Source organism: Bos grunniens, chromosome 16, assembly GCF_055505025.1.
Source record: "Bos grunniens cultivar Pamir isolate PY7600 chromosome 16, Bosgru_T2T1.0, whole genome shotgun sequence".
Lineage (NCBI taxonomy): Eukaryota > Metazoa > Chordata > Mammalia > Artiodactyla > Bovidae > Bos > Bos grunniens.
Window position 1 is genome coordinate 64,348,395 of NC_141180.1, and position 8,123 is coordinate 64,356,517.

The window sequence follows — 8,123 nt, forward strand, 5'->3', positions numbered from 1 at the left end:
CACCAGGAAAGCTCCCCTAACTGAGATGTTTTTAATACAACTATTTCTGCTTTGGATTTCTCTGAGATTTCATAGATATTAAACTAGAAAGATAAGATAATAAACAGGCTTCAATGAGACCTACTAGCTCTGTTGACTTCAGCACTTGCTTCACTTAACACCATGATTGTTAAATGATCTGAAACCATTGTTATGTATGCCTGCTTTATATTTTTCATATTAGCATGTATTTTTCATTTGGTTTTGTCACACATGATTTTATTTGTTTTATGTTTTGCTTATTTTCTCATGACCAAGTGGTCACTTTGCAGGTTTTCATAAACTGTTTCTGAAGAATGCCAGAACACTAGTTGTCATGTATATTATTATCTATTGTTATATGAAATTACCTCAAAAGTCAGTGGCTTAAAACCAGACGCATTTATTTTCTCACAGCTTCTGTGGGTCAGTGACAGCTGAGTGTCTCTGTCTCGGGGTTCACACCAGGCTGCAGTCATTGAGAGACTCAATCTGGAAAGTTTCCAGTTTCACTGAAGTGATGGTTGACAGACCTCAGGTCAGTTCTAGCTTTTTGACCAGATTCAGCTCTTTGCCACCCTTGTCTTTGTATAACTCTATAAAACTACCCACAACAGTGCAGTTTGCTTCCCCCAGAGTGAGTGGAGGGAGAGAGGGCAAAAAAGACAGACAGGCTGAGAGGTGGGTGAAGCAAAAGGAAAGCAGTAGTCTTTTAAAATTTAATTTGAGTGACATTTCATTACTTTTGCCATATTCTCTTGATTAGAAGTAAAGAGCCAGCTTCAGTTCACAATCATGAAGAGACAATCACACAAGTTTTTGAATAGCAGGAGGCAGGGTCATTGTGAGTGGTTTCAGAGACTGTCCATCACAGCATGATAGCAACAAAAACAATAAATGTATACTTTTTAAAGAATGACATGAACTAACATTGTACATGTGGATGAATTTTAAGCATCAACATCTGATACCTAAATCTGCTGGCCAACAACAGGAATAGCTTAACAGGCCATAAAGAAAGTAAGTTGTGTAAAGTTAATGACTCATCCACTATCCTCTTCCCTGTGAAGAGTGTCTTATTATTGAAGATAAATAGGTTGGGTTTTAGGTCTTCTGCCATTAGTTTGTTTGTTTTTTTTTTTGCCATAAGTTTACATCCTTCTCAAGAAAGAGATTCTTTATTACCTGGAATCTTGAGGGTTAAAAGAGATGGTGAGAAGTGTTCTAAATATAAAACTGATGGTTGGACAAAGTGTAGTAATATCAAGAACAGTGGGTTGATTTACCAGACTGGTAACAGAATTCTGCTTTATTATCTCAGTATTACCTCTTTACTAATTCCTAATTACTGTGCCCACAGATTTGCCATATTCTGAGAATATTTTAGAATTTGTCTCTTGCACTTCCTCTAAGACAAACCATCTAAATACTCTGACATTTAAATGTCTTTATTATTGAATTTGGTGTGTCATGGTATTATTCTCTATGTATTTCATTTTGAAGATTTACAGAATACAGTTTAAAAAGTTGTATTTAGGAAGTGAATATATCAATGTATGTGTGTCCAGTGAACGCAAGAGTGTCTGTGTACTGACTTGAAATTGTTTCCTAGATAAATTTTTTCACAGGAGATAACTAAGGTCAGAGCTGCTTTTTAAGTATTATTTTATAATTTTATGTACAAGAATACTTATACATGTAAATATTGTATATGTTTAAATCTATAGAATAATACAGAAGTAATTTCTTTGTAGACAAGTGCATCAAGTTTCAAGCAGAGGTTTATTTTTCACTGAATATTCTTTTTTTTTTTTCCTGATGAATATTCTTACACTTTTTAATTTTTATCACTCTCTTGTATGAAAACATCAAAGTAAAACAGGAAAAATAAATCTAGATAAGTGAATAAGTGGTTATATGATTATCACAGAAAAAAATATGTTAGCTATATAGTTTGGTAAAATTTACTATTTTTATTAAACATTGACAGTTATAACACCTGTTAAAGAAATTGGTCAATTATTTTATAAATTTAAGAAACAGCTTTTTCTACAAGCATTTGATATAATAAACTATGACTACACTTAAAATATTTTTTTAAACTACTTAGTGACTGAAAAATATTTTCACTTTTGTACATATTCATAAAAAGTAACCATTGAAAGTAGTGCTTGTCTAATATGCAAACCTACATAAGTAAAAAATTGATTCTTTTTTAACATTCATTTAAATATTATATATCATTAATATATTTTGCTTATAGCAATTTTAATATATCCTCTGACCTTTAATAGAAATGTTTTGTTATAAAGAATTCCAGAGCATTACATTTCATGGCCTCATAACATAACCTGATTAGAAGATATTCATTCTTTATATGAATTTATATCTTTATATTCTTTATATCCTATAGGTAGACATAACTGAGAGATTTCTCTTTCTTGGCTACTTATTAATATATTTTTCCTTTAAAAATTCAAAAAGCATAACCATGGGATGTCTCCAAGGATTTATATTTAAGTAATAATTTAACATCCTCACTTCACTGAGGTTTGACTTCTTATAATATTTTAGATTACGGCTTTGTTTTCTTATTATTTAAAATTGTAATCTTTTACTATCTGTGTGCAATTTTATTAAAGATAATCACTTTTGCACTTAACAGAATTAAAATAAGATAGCAGTTTTAGGGAAATTTGGAACAAATCCATTTTATTTTGTGCAGTGAATTTCTTTAATGTGTCTCTCATGCTGAGCGGTAGATGACATTCATGGCCCCGTGTCTTCAACACTTTGCTATGCTTTTTCAATGTCTCTCTATTTTGACTTTGGGCTAAGTAATGTAATTTGATTTGATTTGGCCTGTAAAGTGAGAAGGAAATGTCCGTCCTATGCCAGGGCCCCCACAGTGGCATTGTTTCTGTTTTCCTTCTCATCCTTTGATCAGCTTCAAGAGAAGTGCAAATGCAGACTGGCCAGGTTGTCTTAGGAGAAAGGTGAGAGGCTCAGTAGGGCCTCAGCTAAGCTCCCTTATCCCAGCCTAGGCTCAAGAAAGCATGGCTAAGATCAGCAAGGCCACCACAGAAAATCTGCAAATGCACAAAATAAATGCTTATCGTTATACACTGCTGAGTATTGAGACTTTCTTTTCTAAAATAGAACTGAATTTTTAGAGCTGTTTTAGGCTCTCAGCAAAATTGAATGGAAAGCACAGAGAGTCCCATGTATCCCACCTCCCACCAATGCAACCTCTCCACCGTCAACATCCTACGGAACTAAGCGGTGTAAGTGTTACTATCTATGAACCTACATGGAAGCTTCATTATTACCTAAAGGTTAGTTTTCATCAGAGTTCACTCTTGGTTTTGTATATTCTATGGGTTTTGCTAAATCTATAATAACACAGACCTGAAGGAGGGTATGGCAACCCACTCCAGTATTCTTGCCTGGAGAATCCCCATGGACAGAGGAACCTGGTGGGCTACAGTCCATGGGGTCGCAAAGAGTTGGACACGACTGAAGCGACTTAGCATGCATAATTACACAGGAGAAATTTTGAGTTAATCTTTATAGAAGGTGTAAGGTCTACTATGTCTTGATTACTTTTTCTATATGCAGATATCATGGGGTCGCAAAGAGTCGGACACGACTGAGCGACTGAACTGAACTGAATGCAGATATCCAGTGATTCCAGCACTATTTATTGAAGAGACTGTTGTTCATATGTTGGCAATAAAATAACTTCAGAATAACTATTTGGAGAAAATTATTTTTTTAATTAGGAAATTTTTAAAATATAAATTCTCCTTCTCATGAACCTGATAGAGATGATAATTGAATAGGATGAAATCAAAGAGATTATGCAGAAAATGTAACAGAAATTAATAATGATAAAAATGTTCACCTAAGAAAATCTTTACAAAAGAAATTATGAAAAATTTGAGCAAGTGTGTCAAGTTAAATGTTGGATATTTGTAAAGTTTTTTTTTTTTTTTTAGTGACATGATAGCAAAAGATCTTAAAGAGTTAAAATGTCAATGAAGTTATGTGTGACTAACTCCCTGGACACTGAAGATAAGCAACGCAAGTCACTCAGATGTTTTATTCTGCCATCATCATTTCAAAGATTTTTGATCTTAATCCAAAAATTAGTAGGAACTAATATTAGTGTCCTGGGAGGACACTGGTAGAAGCCAAGTGCCACATTGTGGGTTTACTCATCCAGTCTGTGAAAACACCTAATTGATGAGAATCTAAGGCCTGCCAGTAGCCACATGCATGAGCTTAGAAGTGGGTTATTCAGTCCCAATGAAGATTCAGTGAAGATTCCCAGTGAAGATATAAAGCCAGCCCCCAACTGAAAACTTAAGTTCCACCTACTGAAAGCCCTGGGTCTTGAACCACCCAGAGAAATTGATAATGGATTCCTGACCAGCCAAAATCTATAATATAAAAATGTTCTTTTTTTTCAGTTACTAAATGTTGTGGTGACTTGTTATTTAACAATGGTAATGAATATGCTGATAATTAGAAATTTAGCTCAAATCTTAACTTTTTTGCTAATCTATCATTTACTTGACATAACTGTTCAAAATGTTCAGAATTATAATCCAAAAGTATGGACAATTATTTTTGAGTCATAAATTAATTGATCAAACACTGTTTTCAATATTCATTAAAGAAAAAAAGAATATGCTTTTTCTATCTTGTATGCAATTTTCCACCTGGTATATCAACATCGGTGAAGAAGGCCTTTTGCAAACCTTCTCAAAACCGAATGAATAAAATATACCTGAAAGAAAACACGACAAATATGACACTTATTGAATAAGTAAGTAGCTATTAAAACATCAATCTCATTATTGTATTCCAAACATCACAATGATTATCTATGTTGAACAGAAAATGCATTTCTTCTGTCTGAAACACTTTACATTTTATAATAGAGAATTTTTTGCTCTAGAAACACTGAATACTTCATTGTGGTTGTAGTATTTTCAAAAGATAAAAGATGAGAAAAAAATCTTTAAAGAAATGAGATTTAAATATAAATGGCACCATAAAGGAATCCCATACCATAAAATACACAGAAAAAAAGGAGATGAAGTTGCTGTTTGCAGGAATAAAATAGCAGCGTTTTATGGGTTGGGGAAGTTTTATGATACTACCTAATGATTTTCTTTCTTTGGCCAGTGTACAAACGCTTCAGCGTCCAGAGTTTTCCATGTCTAAATTGCTAGTGTGCTCTTATGTGTGTCTTTTCTCCAGTTATTTTATGAACCTCAGGCTTATTAGATTTCATTGTTGAAAATGCAGTTACATCAGATTTAAGGTGGCCTGCATTCACCTCAGTGCAGATCATGTCTTTCGTGTTGTGCTTGTATTTAATGACTGAGTCTATACATCATCAACTAAAGTGGTGACTTGGCAACTACATATTTTGTCTCTTTAATGTATGGCTCAAGAAGGAATCTTGAATATCTAACTCCACTACAACCAAAGTCACTTAAAGATAAGGAACTGAGAGTAAGGGAATTTAAAGTGTTTCTCCAAGTCTCTTTGATGTCCAATAAATGTGGTTTGCTTTACTCCAAGTTATATTGGTTAATTCACAACTAAAATTAATATATATACAACTCCCAAATTATCTACATTGACTATATTTTAAAAAATGCATAAAATGTAAAAATTTTATCTTTAAAGATCCTCAAATTAATTGAGATGGGAAGACAATGTAGAAAAAATTACTTCAAAAAGCTTAATTTAATACTTACATCTGAAAACAGTGCCCCAGAGGTAGGAAGTGATTGTCCAGGATTACACAGCTGATAGAAATTCTAGAATTATAATCTTAATACATTCACTTAAGTTTAAGCATAGCAGGACTTTTTAATTAATGCCTTGACTTTCTAAATTTTTCTACAAGTCTCTCTGTCATCAATATATATCTAAGTATAAGGGAAAGTAATAACCTATTATTCCATTACAAATCTACTTTTTCAAAGAAAAATAGAAGATAGCCAATATTTTGATTATAATGAATGTTTGGCATTCTTTATAAGGCTCTTTTTCCAAACAGAAAAATCAGAAAATGTACCAACAAATTCTTTTAAAGTAAATACTAACTTTAAAAATATTTTCAATTATTTGTTATTAGCTTATGGCTTTCCTGGCAGCTCAGAGGTTAAAGCATCTGCCTCCAATGTGCGAGACCTGGGTTTGGTCCCTGAGTTGGGAAGATCCCTTGGAGAAGGAAATGGCAACCCACTCCAGTATTCTTGCCTGGAGAATCCCGTGGACGGAGGAGCCTGGTAAGCTACAGTCCACGGGGTTGCAAAAAGTCAGACACAACTGAACGACTTCACTTTCACTTTTCACTTAAAGTATTTGTTCTGTGCTTGAAATTAGCAGGGTATGAAGCACTCAGTGCATTTCAGAGTAAGTTTTTTTGTGTGTGTGATTTGAATCTGTAAAGAAAAGTACTTTTAGCAAGTTTCACAAGAGGTGAAGGAGATGATCTCAATATGATTATATAAAAAATTGTTCAACACATCTTTTGCTTTAAGTAGAAAAGCATTGGGTAAGTAATCATCTAAAACCTCAGGATGAGACCCAAGGACACAAGAAACATATAAACATATCCCCAATTCCTTCCAAAGGTGGAATTTGATGTGTTCCAAATAATGATGCAGAAGTAACATACTGTAACAAGGAAAGACATTAATTGAAATAATAAGCACTAATGGTGAGTTAGGCTTCCCTCATAGCTCAATTGGTAAAGAATCTACCTGCAATGCAGAAGACCCCAGTTCAATTCCTGGGTCAGGAAGATCCCCTGGAGAAGGGACAGGCTACCCACTCTAGTATTCTTGGGCTTCCCTTGTGGTTCAACTGGTAAAGAATCCACCTGCAATGCAGGATACCTGGGTTCAATATCTGGGTTGAGAAAATCTGCTGGAGAAGGGAAAGAAAGGCATCCCACTTCAGTATTCTGGCCTGGAGAATTCCATGGACTGTATAGTCCATGGGGTTGTAAAGAGTCAGACATGACTGAGCGACTTTCACACACTGAACCATAAAGAAGGCTGAGGGTGGAAGAATTGGCGCTTTTGAACTGTATGTCCTGGATAAAACTCTTGAAAGTTCCTTGGACTACAAGGAGCTCAAACCAGGCAATCCTAAAGGAAATCAACCCTGAATATTCATTGGAAGGACTGATGTTGAAGCTGAAACTCTAATATGTTGGCCACCTGATGGGAAGAACTGACTCATTGGAAAAGACCCGGATGCTGGAAAAGATTGAAGGCAAGAGGAGAAGGGGACGATAGAGGATGAGATGGTTGGATGGCATCACTGACTCGATGGACATGAGTCTGAGCGAACTCCAGGAGACAGTGTAGAACAGGGAAGTTTGGCATGGAGTCGCAAAAGTTGGACATGACTTAGCAACTTAACAACAACAACAAATGTTGAGAGATATGGGAGGAACATAATTGTGAGTTTTGATTAATTTTCAGTTTATGAATAGACCAAATCTTTTCAGATTTATAATTTATTAAACACTTGAGGGATTAGAGGGCTAATAGTATTATTTCTAAGTGTCAGTACTAGTTTCATTTTTATGTTTGTTTTCAATGATACTCTTAATTATCACTCTTTCGTCTCTTTTCATTCTCTTTTATTTTCATACTTTCTCCCCTCCTCCCTTCCTCCTTCTTTCCTTCTTCCCATTTCTTTCTTTCTTCTTCCTCTCTCTGCGTATTCCTGCCATGATTTCTTCTCTTATTCTTCTGTTTGTTTCATGCACCCTTTTTGAGGAAGATACAGTAATTTCCACAAAAGAAGAGGATTTGGCACTGGGTTAGGAAGAGCCCTTGGAGTAGGAAATAGCAAAGCAATCCAGTATTCTTGCCTGGAAAATTCCATGAGCAGAGGATTCTGGCAGACTTTAGTCCATGGGGCTCGCAAAAAGTCAGGCACAACTGAGCACACAGGAACACACACACAAAAATCTTCATACACTGAAAACATACGACAATGGATATTCCTCACATTCTGAGCATGACTATTTATTGTTACTTATCTTATGGTTGCTAAATAAACTA

The 8,123-nt window shown here is 34.6% G+C and overlaps 1 long non-coding RNA gene across 1 annotated transcript; it reads left to right on the forward strand.

Moving 5' to 3' along the window:
* The first annotated feature begins 439 nt into the window (after positions 1-439).
* On the forward strand, positions 440-3,754 carry LOC147356940 (uncharacterized). Its single transcript, XR_015143847.1, has 3 exons — positions 440-556; positions 3,192-3,353; positions 3,637-3,754. It is a non-coding gene; the product is annotated as an uncharacterized LOC147356940 (long non-coding RNA).
* Positions 3,755-8,123: the final 4,369 nt, after the last annotated feature.